The 16,622-nt window shown below is 40.5% G+C and overlaps 1 long non-coding RNA gene across 1 annotated transcript; it reads right to left on the bottom strand.

Annotated features, from left to right (window-relative positions):
- Positions 1-1,104: 1,104 nt before the first annotated feature.
- Positions 1,105-14,967, bottom strand: LOC133619044 (uncharacterized). Its single transcript, XR_009817388.2, has 4 exons — positions 14,878-14,967; positions 5,605-5,740; positions 5,438-5,514; positions 1,105-1,250 (listed from the first exon to the last, which is right to left on the bottom strand). It is a non-coding gene; the product is annotated as an uncharacterized lncRNA (long non-coding RNA).
- Positions 14,968-16,622: the final 1,655 nt, after the last annotated feature.

Below are 16,622 nucleotides of genomic sequence, written 5' to 3'. Positions count from 1 at the left end.
TGGGGCTCCCCCTTAGAGATGGATTGAGAAGCTCAGTCTTTCGTGAGGAACTCTGAGTGAAGCCGCTGCTCCTCTACATCGAGAGGAGACAGATGATGTGGTTCGGGCATTTGATCATCTGGAACGCCTCCGTGGGCAGGTGTTTAGGGCACCTCCGATGACTAGGAGGCCATGGTGAAGACCTTGGATACGTTGGGGGGACTATGTCTCCCAGCTGGCTTGGGAACGCTTTGGAATTTCCCAGGAGGAGCTGGACAGAGTGGCTGGGGAGAGGGTAACCTGAGGTAGAAGCATAAGGGAATGTACGTTTGTAGTAGTAATAACAATGATTATATTAAATCAGTGTTGGATCATTTTTGTGCATAAACTCAAACCAAAGAATACATTTAAATCAAAACCATCCTAAAATATGTTCCCTTCCTTGGCTTCAATATTCATATATAATGATGCCGCTGTATAATTATATTACACTCACTCCCATAATTTAAACTGCCATCTGTCATTTTGTCATGCTGTTGTATCTGGCCCCTTTTTTCTACAATATGCAGCAATACCATCATTATATTTGTATTTATTTATTTATTTTTCCTATAAGCGGGTTATATTGTATAATATGCAGTGACATATATGTATTTACTAATAAACCTGCCTATGGATATTGTCATTCTCCAGGTTATCGTCAGGGCACTGAAGGTATCCTGACTGCACTGTTCAGTTTGTCTTAGAAGGCTTCATGCATCATTGACTTTGATTGGTAAGATCTAGTCTGAGTGCTTGGTGCCGGACCCAAACTATTAATACTGTAACAAGAGGCATGCATGCCCAGAAAATAATGGTTTCGCTTTATTGTGGTGCAAAACAACAGCTGTTAGAATGCAAAAGAGTGACACCTTTTCCAGCACAAAAACAATTGTTAGGCTTAACCTCGTTAGCGTTCCATTCAGTTGTATTATAGGCACAAAGGTTCAACTGAAACCAAAAGTGTTTATGTCCTGTTATTTGTTGGAGACTCAAGTTTTAAGTTATATAAACCATTATCTTGTTTTATACATTTATTTATTTATTTATTACATTTTAGTATTTTTAGTTTAATAATGTGAAAGTCCAGTCCATAGTGGGGCCAGCAGGAGATCATCTTGAATGGAGACAAGTCAGCGGTGCAGTCCCCAACTGATGCACAGAGGAGTGGTCAACCCCGGGCCCCGACTTTGAACAGCTCCCGCCTCAACTATGGTCACCTGATAACCTCTCTATGCAGGAGAGGGGGGAAGAGCAGAAAAGAAAAGAGATGGCAGATCAACTGGTCTAAAAAGGGGTCTATATAAAGCCGAGAGTGTACAAATGAGTTTTAAGATGGGACTTACAGTAAATGCTTTTACTGAGGTAGAATCTAACTGTTACCAGTAGGGCATTCCAGAGTACTGGGGCCTGAATAGAAAAGGCTCTAAAACCTTTTTGGGCTCTGGGAATCACTTAAAGCAGATTTCTTGCCGGGACATATGGTACAATACAATCAGCAAGATAGGATGGATCTAGACCGTTTAGTATTTTATACGTAAGTAGTAAAATCTTAAAGTCACATCTTAAGTGCACAGGAAGCCAGTGCAGGTGAGCCTGTATAGGCGTAATATGATCAAACATTCTTGTTCTTGTCAAAAGTCTAGCAGCCGCATTTTGTACCAACTGTAATCTTTTAATGCTACACATAGGGAGACCCGAACATAATATGTTACATCAATGGAGACGAGACGTAACGAACGCATGAATAATGATCTCAGCGTCGGTGGTGGACAAAATTGAATGGCTTTTAAGCGATACTACGAAGATAAAAGAAGGCTGTTTTAGTAACACTCTTAATGTGTGACTCAAATGGGAGAGTTGGGTCGAAGATAATACCGAGATTCTTTACCGAGTCGCTTTGTGTAATTGTGTGGTTGTCAAATGTTAAGGTGGTTTTATTATCAATCAATCAATCAATCAATGTTTATTTATATAGCCCTAAATCACAAGTGTCATTTGTTATTAAATAAGTGCTGGTGTCTAGCAGGATTGTTAATCAGCATTTATGTTTTCTTAGAGTTGAGTTGCAAAAAGTTAGTGGACATCTGTTGTTTAATTTATTATAAAACAATAAGATTAAGGGCTGTATAAGTTAAGTTGATATGTAGACTGCACGGGTCCGAGAATGATCTTATTGTACGGATAACCAATCCTAAATGTTGTTCTGTTAGGTACCAATCGTATATATGGAAACACTGGTATCTGTGCCTTTTATAGAATGTGTAGACGCATTTTAAAGTATATATATATATATATATATATATATATATATATATATATATATATATATATATACAAACCCCGTTTCCATATTAGTTGGGAAAATGTGTTAGATGTAAATATAAACGGAATACAATGATTTGCAAATCCTTTTCAACCCATATTCAATTGAATGCACTACAAAGACAAGATATTTGATGTTCAAACTCATAAACTTTTTTTTTTTTTTTGCAAATAATAATTAACTTAGAATTAAATTAGAGTTTCACAATGTAAAGCGCTTTGAGTCACTTGAGAAAAAGCGCTATATAAATGTAATTCACTTCACTTCAATTTCATGGCTGCAATACGTGCCAAAGTAGTTGGGAAAGGGCATGTTCACCACTGTGTTACATCACCTTTTCTTTTAACAACACTCAATAAACAATTGGGAAGTGAGGAAACTAATTGTTGAAGCTTTGAAAGTGGAATTATTTCCCATTCTTGTTTTATGTAGAGCTTCAGTTGTTCAACAGTCCGGGGTCGCCGCTGTCGTATTTTACGCTTCATAATGCACCACACATTTTCGATGGGAGACAGGTGTGGACTGCAGGCGAGCCAGGAAATTACCCGCACTCTTTTTTTACGAAGCCACGCTGTTGTAACACGTGCTGAATGTGGCTTGGCATTGTCTTGCTGAAATAAGCAGGGTCATCCATGAAAAAGACGACGCTTAGATGGCAGCATATGTTGTTCCAAAACCTGTATGTACCTTTCAGCATTAATGGTGCCTTCACAGATGTGTAAGTTACCCATGCCTTGGGCACTAATGCACCCCCATACCATCACAGATGCTGGCTTTTGAACTTTGCGCCTATAACAGTCTGGATGGTTCGCTTCCCCTTTGTTCCGGATAACACAATGTTGAATATTTCCAAAAACAATTTGAAATGTGGACTCGTCAGACCACAGAACACATTTCCACTTTGCATCAGTCCATCTTAGATGATCTTGAGCCCAGAGAAGCCGGCGGCGTTTCTGGATGTTGTTGATAAATGGCTTTCGCTTTACATAGTAGAGCTTTAACTTGCACTTACAGATGTAGCGACAAACTGTATTTAGTGACAGTGGTTTTCTGAAGTGTTCCTGAGCCCATGTGGTGATATCCTTTAGAGATTGATGTCGGTTTTTGTTACAGTGCCGTCTGAGGGATCGAAGGTCACGGTCATTCAATGTTGGTTTCCGGCCATGCCGCTTACGTGGAGTGATTTCTCCAGATTCTCTGAACCTTTTGATGATATTATGGACCGTAGATGTTGAAATCACTCCATTTCTTGCAATTGCACTTTGAGAAACGTTATTGTTAAACTGTTTGACTATTTGCTCACGCAGTTGTGGACAAAGGGGTGTACCTCGCCCCATCCTTTCTTGTGAAAGACTGAGCACTTTTTGGGAAGCTGTTTTTATACCCAATCATGGCACCCACCTGTTCCCAATTAGCCTGCTCACCTGTGGGATGTTTGATATAAGTGTTTGATGAGCATTCCTCAACTTTATCAGTATTTATTGCCACCTTTCCCAACTTCTTTGTCACGTGTTGCTGGCATCAAATTCTAAAGTTAATGATTATTTGCAAAAAAAAAAAAATGTGTATCAGTTTGAACATCAAATATGTTGTCTTTGTAGCATATTCAACTGAATATGGGTTGAAAATGATTTGCAAATCATTGTATTCCGTTTATATTTAAATCTAACACAAATTCCCAACTCATATGGAAACGGGGTTTGTATATATACATATATATATATATATATATATATATATATATATTTCTTTTTATTGCTGCTTGTATTTATTTATTAGATGCCTTTTACTGAATATGCACAAGCACTGTTTTTTAATATTATGTGATAATGCATTTTATACTATATTTTGTTTGTTTTATGTACTGTATGTGATTGTATGTCTACTTGGACATTAGAGTCTGCAATAAAAGTTTGATGATATACCGGTATAAACGCATTTTGCTTGATGATTTTTTGAATATGCAGTAATATCATGTTTTTACTTTTGAGGTCGTTATATTGTTTAATATGCAGTAATATCATGTTATATTGTATACTATGCAGTAATATCAAGGTACATTGTATACTCTGCAAATAAATAATGTTATACAGTTTACTATGCAGTAATAACAAGTTACATTGTGTACTCTGCAGTAAAACAATGCTATATTTGTGTACGAGGAACCTTACAGATCACAGGACTGGTCGTGGACAGGACTTGGAGCTGTCCCCCATCTTGTTGCCTATAACATCCTACTGCGAGTGTCTTGCATTTAAAGGTAAGCCTTCTTTCCCCATGACTGTTCTCATCTACCTGTCCCATAAACACAACACTATTTGTATCCCTGAAATGTCTGATCTCCTCACAAAACTCTGTACCACCTCTTCCAATACCCTAATCCTGGGAGAGTTAAATATTCATGCTGACACCCCCTCATGCCATCCGGATGCTGATTTTCTTCAGTCGCTTGGCTTCCTCAGCCTAAATCAACATGTTGATGTTCCCACACATTCCAGAGGGCACACACTTGACCTGGTTATCTCAAACTCGCCCCCATCCATAACCTACAGGTTTTCTATCACTGTGTTTTCGATCATCGTGTCAATGGAGCTGCCCTTTCTTCGCCCCCACACCAAACTACATTTACTTCGGAAACCGAAAAAATATTATCCCAGATGCCCTGGCCCTGGACCTCAAACCGCTCTCTTTAGACTCTACAGATGTCCTCTCTGTTACTGCCTCGGTGGATTTTTACAACCGGTCCCTAAATAGTCGACTGAATCTCAACACCTCCTTAATGTTCAAGTCAGTCCACTTCTCATGCTCAGCACCTTGGCCAAACACACCGTTAAGAGGCGGCTTAAGGCCTCTGTCTGACTGTTCACAAACAGGCATAAAGGGAACACAAAAGGGTTCTGAAGCTCGGAAGAAGGCACAGTCCATATTTCATTCCACCATCATTAAAAACAGCCCCAGTAACTCTAGACACATTTGTTCAACTATTAATCATATTCTAAAACACCCTCAGCTTCCTACTCTGAGGCCACCAAGGAGGGGTATTATATGCATATCACGTTTTTCAAACAGAAAGTTGAAAACATCTGCTCACACCTTTCCCCACAATGCTGTCCTGGCGCCCCAAACTGCAGACTTGGTTTTCGAGGTTTCCCAGCCACTGTGCTTCTTCTCTGATGTCACACAGGAAGAAGTGATGGATGTCATTAGACAACATAAGCGACAATATAAGTATACAAAGTATATAGAAATTAGCCACGAACCTGAGCTCTGTACACCCTGGTCAATCAGAATTAAGTAGAAGTCAGTAGAAGGTGCTACTTTCTCGTGTTTCAAGCGAATACGAGGGTTGAGATCTTGAGGCCATCAATGCTCTGTACTCTGAAAACTGAAAACAGGCTGAAATAGAAAATAAATGGTTAGACATCAGGAAGACGGTGAAAAAGAAGATGGATGTGCATAGCCAAAACATACGAGCGGACCAGAGATAAAGTAGTGCTGCACCCCGTTTGAAAAGATAGTCACTGATATGATGCGTGAAACTTTAGAAGACGTGGGTGACTGTGATCACCTCCAATATATTTATAATTAGTGTAACGTACAACAAAATATGTTCATACAGTAACCTGCTCACAACCAGATTTGAGTATCATGTGAAAATGATGTATTATTGTGTTTGCAAAAAGGTTGTACAGTAAAGTACTGATAATAATAACAAAGTACAGCGGTACTAATTAATTAAAAACAGCACTATATCGCTTTTGATAAATACTGATATTTTTTTTTTCATCGACATGGTGACAATGCTGGCATACAAGCCACGGCGCATGTTAAAGGGGAACATTATCACAATTTCAGAAGGGTTAAAACCATTAAAAATCAGTTCCCAGTGGCTTATTTTATTTCTCTAAGTTTTTTTCAAAATTTTACCCATCTCGCAATATCCCTAAAAAAAGCTTCAAAGTGCCTGATTTTAACCATCGTTGTATACACCCGTCCATTTTCCTGTGACGTCACCAGTGATGCCAATACAAACAAACATGGCGGATAGAACAGCAAGGTATAGCGACATTAGCTCGGATTCAGACTCGGATTTCAGCGGCTTAAGCGATTCAACAGAATACGCATGTATTGAAACGGATGGTAGCAGTGTGGAGGCAGGTAGCGAAAACGAAATTGAAGAAGAAACTGAAGCTATTGAGCCATATCGGTTTGAACCGTATGAAAGTGAAACCGACGAAAACGACACAACAGTCAGCGACACGGGAGAAAGCGAGGACGAATTCGGCGATCGCCTTCTAACCAACGATTGGTATGTGTTTGTTTGGCATTAAAGGAAACTAACAACTATGAACTAGGTTTACAGCATATGAAATACATTTGGCAACAGCATGCACTTTGAGAGTGCAGACAACCCATTTCAGACGCGCTAAGAACATATATTTTTCCACGATTTCAGCACTCAGGTTAACCATACCTAAATAGACACAAAATACTGCATTACACAAGACTACCCGAATGTACTCGAATGATTGAAAAAAAAAAAAAAGTTTTTAAGCTAAATTATTGGTAAACACAGTTTATGTATAATAATTTACGTAAAACCGCGAGTAATGAATAAATATATTCTGTAATGAATAAAGTTTTCATCAATTAATATATTCTGTAGACATACCCTCATCCGTTCTCTTTTCCGGAAAGCTGATCTGTCCAGTTTTGGAGTTGATGTCAGCATCTGCTTTGAGTGTCGCAGGATATCCACACATTCTTGCCATCTCTGTCGTAGCATAGCTTTCGTCGGTAAAGTGTGCGGAACAAACGACTGACCATTTCGTTGGCTTTCCGTCGTATTTTGAACAAATGTCGTCCAATTTCTTGCCACTTTCGCATCTTTGGGCCACTGGTGCAACTTGAATCCGTCCCTGTTCGTGTTGTTACACCCTCCGACAACACACCGACGAAAGTGAGAAAATGGCGGATTGCTTCCCGATGTGACGTCACGTTGTGACGTCATCGCTCCGAGAGCGAATAATAGAAAGGCGTTTAATTCGCCAAAATTCACCCATTTAGAGTTCGGAAATCGGTTAAAAAATATATGGGTTTTTTTCTGCAACATCAAGGTATATATTGACGCTTACATAGGTCTGGTGATAATGTTCCCCTTTAATCAACACACGGACACTCAGCACTTGCAAGCAGAAAAAATGTGAAGACAGACAATAGGGAATTAACTTATTTTGGCTATAAACCATTGAAACCCCCTGAAATATTCTTAAGCCCCCCTGAATAATTTCCTTTTTTTTTTTTTTTTTTTACAAAAAAATGCAGAAACTTTCATTGTGATTATGCAGGAATATTAGTTTTAAATAAATAATGCAAGTATCTGTCATTATTCATTGTGATTATAACTCATTGAAGACCCTTTGTCAGCACTTACTATCCAATCTAATCCATTCCACCAGTAACGTCCGCATTACTATACTGAAAATCCAGTCCACGTTTTCACTATTACCTTAGTAAGGTCGAGCAAGACAGCGGCAGCATTGAGGCTACGTTCAGTGCGCTCACAACACTGCAGGGTAAGATGTCCAAATCAGATTTTGTTTTGTCAAATCTAATCTTTTTATGTCGTCATTCACATTACAAAAAAAAAATGGTTCCAGACTCCAATGTGAATGCAAACTGACCCGAATACAGACATGGCGTCCTGACGTCGCACGTCCTGCAGTGTTAATGTAAGTAAACCCGGAAGTAGACATGCTTCAATTCTAGTCTTCTCAGTAATCGTGCATTTGTGGCAATTTCAAGAATTCTGTGCAATCAAAGTCAACATTTCTGAACTGCAGAGAAGATTAAGAAAGATGTCTCCCGCAGGTTTGGGGACATTTGCCTCGATGTCTGCTCTGAAGAGCGTGTTGGCGATCAGTGGTGGAGCATTGATTGACGGGAGTTCCTAAATTATTATTTTGCCTGTTTCTGCTAATTTGTCTAGCATTTATTTTGTAATTATCTAATGATGTGATAAGCCTCATCATTATTTGCTATCATGCGACTGGAGCACGGGAGATTCCCACTGAAGTCGCATTATAACACTATCTGATTGATTTGTAATATAAAACTCATAATAATAACGTCTATAATATTGCTGAGAGAAAAAAAACGTTCACACTGTATGATAAGCAAATCACACTACTACAGCTTTGCAGTATAGGTGTGCTACTTAAACTAATTGATGTAGTTTAATAGCTTTCATGTTATTGTAGAGTCGTGTTTGGGGGCTCAGAAGACTGAATAGTCAGCCTCATAGTCAAAAAAGTGGAGTTCTATGTGTGTTTTGTTTGTCTTCCCTTTTATCGTTTTCACCATCAATGGCAAGTTATTGTGATAGTCCATAGCACCCATCCCTACTGGCTAGGTGTGGCCTGTGGGCCTTGAATTTGACACATGCGGTCTAAATGCCTTTAATTGCTATCACATTAATAACAGGAGACTAACAATATTGCTTTCCAACCATTTCGATTACTTCAGTGTTTGCTGTGTAATTTTATTACAGTAACAACAAGTTGTAAGCAAAACAATCTTGCAAGTGCAAACATTCTGAATCAAAGCGGTTTTGCTGGGACAACATATCTTTGGGTGGACATCCAGCCCCTGTTTTCCATGCAAGAACATTTATTTCCACCAGAACCTCCTCTGTTTTTAGGTCAACTCTGTAGCGCTGTGCAAGTTTGTATACACTGCCATCATCTGTGCAATGTTTCCCTGTTTGCAAGTTGCCTGCTAGCTTTTCCTTGCAACAACACTGTCCTTATGTGTTTGGTCCATCTCATGCTTACTTAAGATGACTGAAGCTTTCTTACACTTCTACTTTCAACCATTTAGATGTATGTATGTTTGTCGTGTAATTCTAATACAGTGGCAAAAAGTTATGAGCGAAAAGATCTTGCAAGTGCAAAAATGTTTTTGCTCGCATCAAGGAACCTCCTTCTTCAAACCTATTGAGGCCCCTGCTTTAAACCTTAAACCTAACGATAAAGGTGTAGCTATAAACACTTGCGCGCTGCTCTCTAAGCGGTGCTTTAAAACATAGCTTGCCAATAGCGAGCTAGCGGCTAACGTCTATCCCATTGATGGGAATTGATAAGATTTTTCCAGTTCCTATCTTTTCGATTGTGCTTAACAATTTGGTTCGTTAACGGTTCTCTTATCAATTCTTATTTGGGAGAAAAAAGGGTGGATTAGCATCGATTTTGTGTAGTTTAGAGGTAACATTACCTTACAAAGCCTACAGTGAGGCACATATACAGCATATTAAAAAAAACAACTAACTATTTTGTAAGTAAATATAAGAAATCATTATTCTCCTGTAGTTTTTATCGTGTGGAAATTACACGAGAATGTAACATTTAGTAACATGTGATATTAACTTATTACATGCAAAGTGAGATATGTCAAGCCTTTATTGGTTATAATTTGGATGATAATGGCTTCCAGTTTATGAAAACTTTGAATTGAAAATCTCAGAAAATGTAAGGTTACAAAAACTGTAAGCCATGATGATCAAAATGATAACAGATATAGGCTTGACATATTTCACTTTGCATGTAATGAGTTATTATCAGAATCGGTGACACCGATTCTGTTCATAACCTTTATGGACAGAATTTCTAGGCGCAGTCAGGGCGTTGAGGGTATCTGGTTTGGTGGCTGCAGGATTAGGTCTCTGCTTTTTGCAGATGATGTGGTCCTGATGGCTTCATCTGGCCAAGATCTTCAGCTCTCACTGGATCGGTTCGCAGCCGAGTGTGAAGCGACTGGGATGAGAATCAGCACCTCCAAATCCGAGTCCATGGTTCTCGCCCGGAAAAGGGTGGAGTGCCATCTCCGGGTTGGGGAGGAGATCTTGCCCCAAGTGGAGGAGTTCAAGTACCTCGGAGTCTTGTTCACGAGTGAGGGAAGAGTGGATCGTGAGATCGACAGGCGGATCGGTGCGGCATCTTCAGTAATGCGGACGCTGTATCAATCCGTTGTGGTGAAGAAGGAGCTGAGCCAGAAGGCAAAGCTCTCGATTTACCGGTCGATCTACGTTCCCATCCTCACCTATGGTCATGAGCTTTGGGTCATGACCGAAAGGACAAGATCACGGGTACAAGCGGCCGAAATGAGTTTCCTCCGCCGGGTGGCGGGGCTCTCCCTTAGAGATAGGGTGAGAAGCTCTGCCATCCGGGGGGAGCTCAAAGTAAAGCCGCTGCTCCTCCATATCGAGAGGAGCCAGATGAGGTGGTTCGGGCATCTGGTCAGGATGCCACCCGAACGCCTCCCTCGGGAGGTGTTTCGGGCACGTCCGACCGGTAGGAGGCCACGGGGAAGACCCAGGACACGTTGGGAAGACTATGTCTCCCGGCTGGCCTGGGAACGCCTCGGGATCCACCGGGAGGAGCTGGACGAAGTGGCTGGGGAGAGGGAAGTCTGGGCTTCCCTGCTTAGGCTGCTGCCCCCGCGACCCGACCTCGGATAAGCGGAAGAAGATGGATGGATGGATGGAGTTATTATCACAGACTAGTTTCACATTTGAAGTTAATTGCTGACATGAATGGACTTTTAGACCAAATTCTAATTTTATGAATTTCACCTATATAATAAAATGACTGACAGAAAATCTGGTTGCAGGAAAACATGCAACTTTTCTCTTGACTAAAATTGAACATTCACCTACCGAAAATGCAAACTATTGACCACAAATGTATTCGCTGCTTGGTGACATTCGTCTAGCGGCAGACGTGAACTGGAGCTGCCCGTCTTGGAGCAAGTCAGAATATGTCTCTCATCATGCTCATCTAAATGAGAAGGCATTCATTTCCATCCATCCATCCATCCATTTCCTACCGCTTTTTCCCTTTGGGGTCGCGGGGGGTGCTGGAGCCTATCTCAGCTACAATCGGGCGGAAGGCGGTGTACACCCTGGACAAGTCGCCATCTCATCGCAGGGCCAACACAGATAGACAGACAACATTCACACTCACATTCACACACTAGGGCCAATTTAGTGTTGCCAATCAACCTATCCCCAGGTGCATGTCTTTGGAAGTGGGAGGAAGCCGGAGTACCCGGACAGAGCCCACGCAGTCACGGGGAGAACATGCAAACTCCACACAGAAAGATCCCGAGCCCGGGATTGAACTCAGGACTACTCAGGACCTCCGTATTGTGAGGCAGACGCACTAACCCGTCTGACAACGTGCTGCCCGGCATTCATTTCAATTTAACAAATAATAGCGCTAACATGCTAGGAGGTGTTAGTTAGTACCTGCTGTATTCAGATGACGTGCTAGTGTTACAGGTCTCACAGGCGTGTGAGTTCAGTAGACAAAAGATTGTGTTCATAGTCTAACCCCTGGAAAACCCAGGCAATGTTTAAGAAGAGTGAAAACACGAACAATCCTTGAAGCTTCCCAAGTTTCCTCTCTTTATTACACATTATATATATTTCCTATAATCCACAATAACAATATAATTATTATCCTCAAAATTCAATATTACATTCTCAAAACATATCTTCTCCATAGCACAATAGCTATTATAATGGTATATACTTTTGTATATTCACATTTCTAGATAGTGTTGTTACAGAAACATCTTGAGTAGAGATGTCCGATAATGGCTTTTTTACCGATATCCGATATTTCCATATTGTCCAACTCTTAATTACCGATACCGATATCAACCGATACCGATATATACACTCGTGGAATTAACACATTATTATGCCTAATTTTGTTGTGATGCCCCGCTGGATGCATTAAACAATGTAACGAGGTTTTCCAAAATAAATCAACTCAAGTTATGGAAAAAAATGCCAACATGGCACTGCCATATTTATTATTGAAGTCACAAAGTTCATTGTTTTTTTTAACATGCCTCAAAACAATAACAGTGCAATACTTTTTCATAACATGGTCACTACTGCCTAGTTTCTCTTGTTATATTCTTATTTTACTGTTATATTTTTATTCTCATTGTTGCTTTTTATTTTTATTCTTATTGTAATATTTTTCTATTCTGTTTCCATTTATACCCCCATTATTTACTTTTTACTTTTTAAATTCCATCTCAATTCTGTACACTGCTGCTGGAATTTTAATTTTCCTGAGGGAACTCTCCTGAAGGAATGAATAAAGTACTACCTATCTATCTATCCAAACAGCAGCTTGGAATTTGGGACATGCTCTCCCCGAGAGAGACTATGAGGAGGTTGAAGTGGGCGGGGTTGGGGTGGGTGGGGGTAAGGGGTAGCGGGGGGTTTATATTGTAGTGTCCCGGAAGAGTTAGTACTGCAAGGGATTCTGGGTATTTGTCCTGTTGTGTTTATGTTGTGTTACGGTGCGGATGTTCTCCCAAAATGTGTTTGTCATTCTTGTTTGGTGTGGGTTCACAGTGTGGCGCATATTTGTAACAGTGTTAAAGTTGTTTATACGACCACCCTCAGTGTGACCTGTATGGCTTTTGACCAAGTATGCCTTGCATTAATTCGTGATGAGAACAGCCGGTAGATATTATGTCACTCGGACGGCACGCACGCAAAGGAAATGCCTTTAAGGTTTATTGGCACTCTGTACCTCTCCCTACGTCCGTGCACACAGCGGCGTTTTAAAACGTCATACATTTTACTTTTAGAAACCGATACCGATAATTAAGAAACAGATACCGATAATTTCCAATATTACATTTTAAAGCATTATCGGCATCCCCAATCTTGAGTAATAGACTCTTTTACAAATGGGGAGGTATCATTTAGACATTAATTATACTTGGAGTCAAACAAAATGTACCGTATTTTCCGCACTATAAGGCGCACCGGATTATTAGCCGCACCTTCAATGAATTACATATTTCATAACTTTGTCCACCAATAAGCCGCCCCGGATTATAAGCCGCGCCTACGCTGCGCTAAAGGGAATGTCAAAAAAACAGTCAGATAGTTCAGTCAAACTTTAATAATATATTGAAAACCAGCGTTCTAACAACTCTGTCCCAAAATGTACGCAAATGTGCAATCACAAACATAGTAAAATTCAAAATGGTGTAGAGCAATAGCAACATAATGTTGCTCGAACGTTAATGTCACAACACACAAAATAAACATAGCGCTCACCTTCTGAAGTTATTCTTCATTCGTAAATCCTTCGAATTCTTCGTCTTCGGTGTCCGAATTGAAAAGTTGCGCAAGCGTGGGATCCAAAAATGGCCGGCTCCGTCTCGTCGAAGTCATCGGATTCAGTGTCGCTGTTGTTGTGCAGCAGTTCTGTGAATCCTGCCTTCCGGAAAGCTCGGACCACAGTTGTGACCGAAATATCTGCCCAGGCATTTACGATCCACTGGCAAATGTTGGCGTATGTCGTCCGGCGCTATCTGCCCGTCTTAGTGAAGGTGTGTTCGCCTTCGGAGCTGTGTGAAAAAAGCCACCCGGCCTCTTCGCGTAAACTTCCCTTAACCACTCGCTCATCTTTTCTTCATCCATCCATCCCTTCGAGTTAGCTTTTATGATGACGCCGGCTGGAAAGGTCTCTTTTGGCAAGGTCTTCCTTTTGAATATCACCATGGGTGGAAGTTAGCATGGCAAGCTAGAACCACAGTGAAGGATGACTTCTCATTCCCTGTGGTGCGAATATTCACCGTACGTGCTCCCGTTCCACAGTGCGGTTCACAGGAATATCAGTTGCTGTGAAATACGGTAGTAATCCGTGTGCGGATGGAGAGATTGCGTCTTTTTATGAACCGGATCCTTGTCGTTTAGTAGGAGCCATTTTGTGGTCTTTACAGATGTAAACAGGAAATGAAACGTACGGTGATATCCGCGCGTTTTTTCTTCTTCTTCCGGGGGCGGGTGGTTGCTTACAGTAGAAGAAGAAGCGCTTCCTGTTCTATGGGGGCGGGTGCTTTCCTTGGCGGTTGCTTGCGTAGAAGAAGAAGCGCTTCCTGTTCTATGGGGGCGGGTGCTTTCCTTGGCGGTTGCTTGCGTAGAAGAAGAAGCGCTTCCTGTTCTACCGGGAAAAAAGATGGCGGCTGTTTACCGAAGTTGCGAGATCGAAACTTTATGAAAATGAATCGTAATAAAGCGCACCGGGTTATAAGGCGCACTGTCAGCTTTTGAGAAAAATTGTGGTTTTTAGGTGCGCCTTATAGTGCGGAAAATACGGTATCCACATCACTCAGTTCATTATCTATCTACAAATATAAGAAACAACAATAACATATTTACACAAATAATAATATGACCTTGTGTGAGATAGAGATAGAAGGGTATTTCTCTACAACACAGAACTATATATACACACTGCAGTGCTCTTCGGTAGGCATAAAAAGGGTTAACTGCTCTCAACTGAACCACACGCATAGAAGAGCGAGCTAGATGCTAATACACTGTGGTATTAAAGTCTAAAGGCACTAAAACATCAATATCTGTCGCTGAACCATATTACATTTGAATTGTAGGGTGTTTAATTATCAAACATCAAATATTTCACAACATTACTAACCTGGAAAACACAGGCAATGTTTAAGAAGAGTGAAGACGCAAACAATCCTTGAAGCTTCCCAAGTTTCCTCTGAGGGGAGGGGGAGGAAATACCCACACCTAAAAAGGCACCTACGGGCAACTACTTCACTACACATTAGTTCCGCTCTTCATTTCTGTCTTTACACTAACATGGATGGAAAACGGCTATAACCTTTGTCAATAAAAAGTAATTGACAAAAAACATATATCTCACATTGTGAAGGCATCACACAAGCGTTACTGCTATTGGGATGAAATTGGAGTGGTTAAAGACGCGACTTTCATTTTGTCTTAATTGGGTCGCATATTGCGTGGGTCGTTCTCCCAGGATGTAGACGGAAACTCCGGAGGCAATATGCAGGTAAGGAAAATGATTTATTCCTCATAAATCACGCAGGATACGAAAATACAAGATACAAAACAAAAGTGACGCGTACCGATCGCACGGGGAGCTAATGCAAAAACTTAGCACAGGAATCATGAGCAAAGAGGCAGTAATTCATAAATAAGGAAGCCAGACCGAGTGTGGTGAAAAGCAGGAATAAATAGCTCTCTGACTATAGTGCCCAAGAGCAGGTGAGGGTCCCGAACACTAATCAGAGGCAGGTGAAAACAATCTGCAGTCAAGGCAACTAAAACACAAACCCAGGTGTGCTCAAAACAGGAACTGAGGGAGTCCAAAACTAAACAAAACATGATGCGCGCAACGGATCATGACACATTTATAGTTATTGCATGCTTTGTGTTCAAATATTTCAGCATATTGCTCGTACGTTCTACTCTTAATGAACAAGCAGCCTTATAATTATTACAAGTAGCGCTGTGTCAATCTTTTCTAGTAAAATATAGTCAACTTTAGAGCGTTTGTTGAGCGATCTGACGTCACTACGCACGTTGAAGGAGGATACAATGGCTCACCGCTAAAGCAAGCTAGCACTCCTTAATGCAAACAAATGTCTACACAGTTAACGATTGTAACAATATCAAGTACAAGAGTCGTAGCTAGTCGATACTACACTCATCACATCAAGATTTTTTTATCATCTTTTTTTGTTTAATTATGTTTATAAACTCAGGAAATATGTCCGTGGACACATAAGGACCAATGTAGGACTCTGTAAAAACTTGGTATTGGATCGAGACAAAAATTTGTGATATCACCCAAAACTAATGTAAAGTATTCAAACTACAGACAAATAAGTGATTATTACATTTTAACATAATTGTAGATAGAACATGTTAAAACATAAAATAACCAGATATTAACATTAAATGAACAAATAGATTAATAATTAATTTTCTATCGCTTCTATCGGGCGGCATAGCTCGGTTGGTAGAGTGGCCATGCCAGCAACTTGAGGGTTCCAGGTTCGATCCCCGCTTCCGCCATCCTAGTCACTGCCATTGTGTCCTTGGGCAAGACACTTTACCCACCTGCTCCCAGTGCCACCCACACTAGTTTAAATGTAACTTAGATATTGGGTTTCACTATGTAAAGCGCTTTGAGTCACTAGAGAAAAAGCGCTATATAAATATAATTCACTTCACTTCACGCTTGTCCCCCACATTTTTGACCAAATAATAAAATCAGAAATGAAACAATATGATACTGCATTTGTCAGCAGCCAAATTAGAAGCCTTTGTTTGCTTACTTACTACTAAAATAAAAGTTGTCTAGTATGTTCACTATCTTATTCAATGCTAACATTGTTGTTTGATAGCACT

This window comes from Nerophis lumbriciformis, linkage group LG19, assembly GCF_033978685.3.
Source record: "Nerophis lumbriciformis linkage group LG19, RoL_Nlum_v2.1, whole genome shotgun sequence".
NCBI lineage: Eukaryota > Metazoa > Chordata > Actinopteri > Syngnathiformes > Syngnathidae > Nerophis > Nerophis lumbriciformis.
The sequence above is the reverse complement of the archived record's forward strand: the minus strand, read 5'-3'. Positions and strand labels throughout refer to the sequence as shown.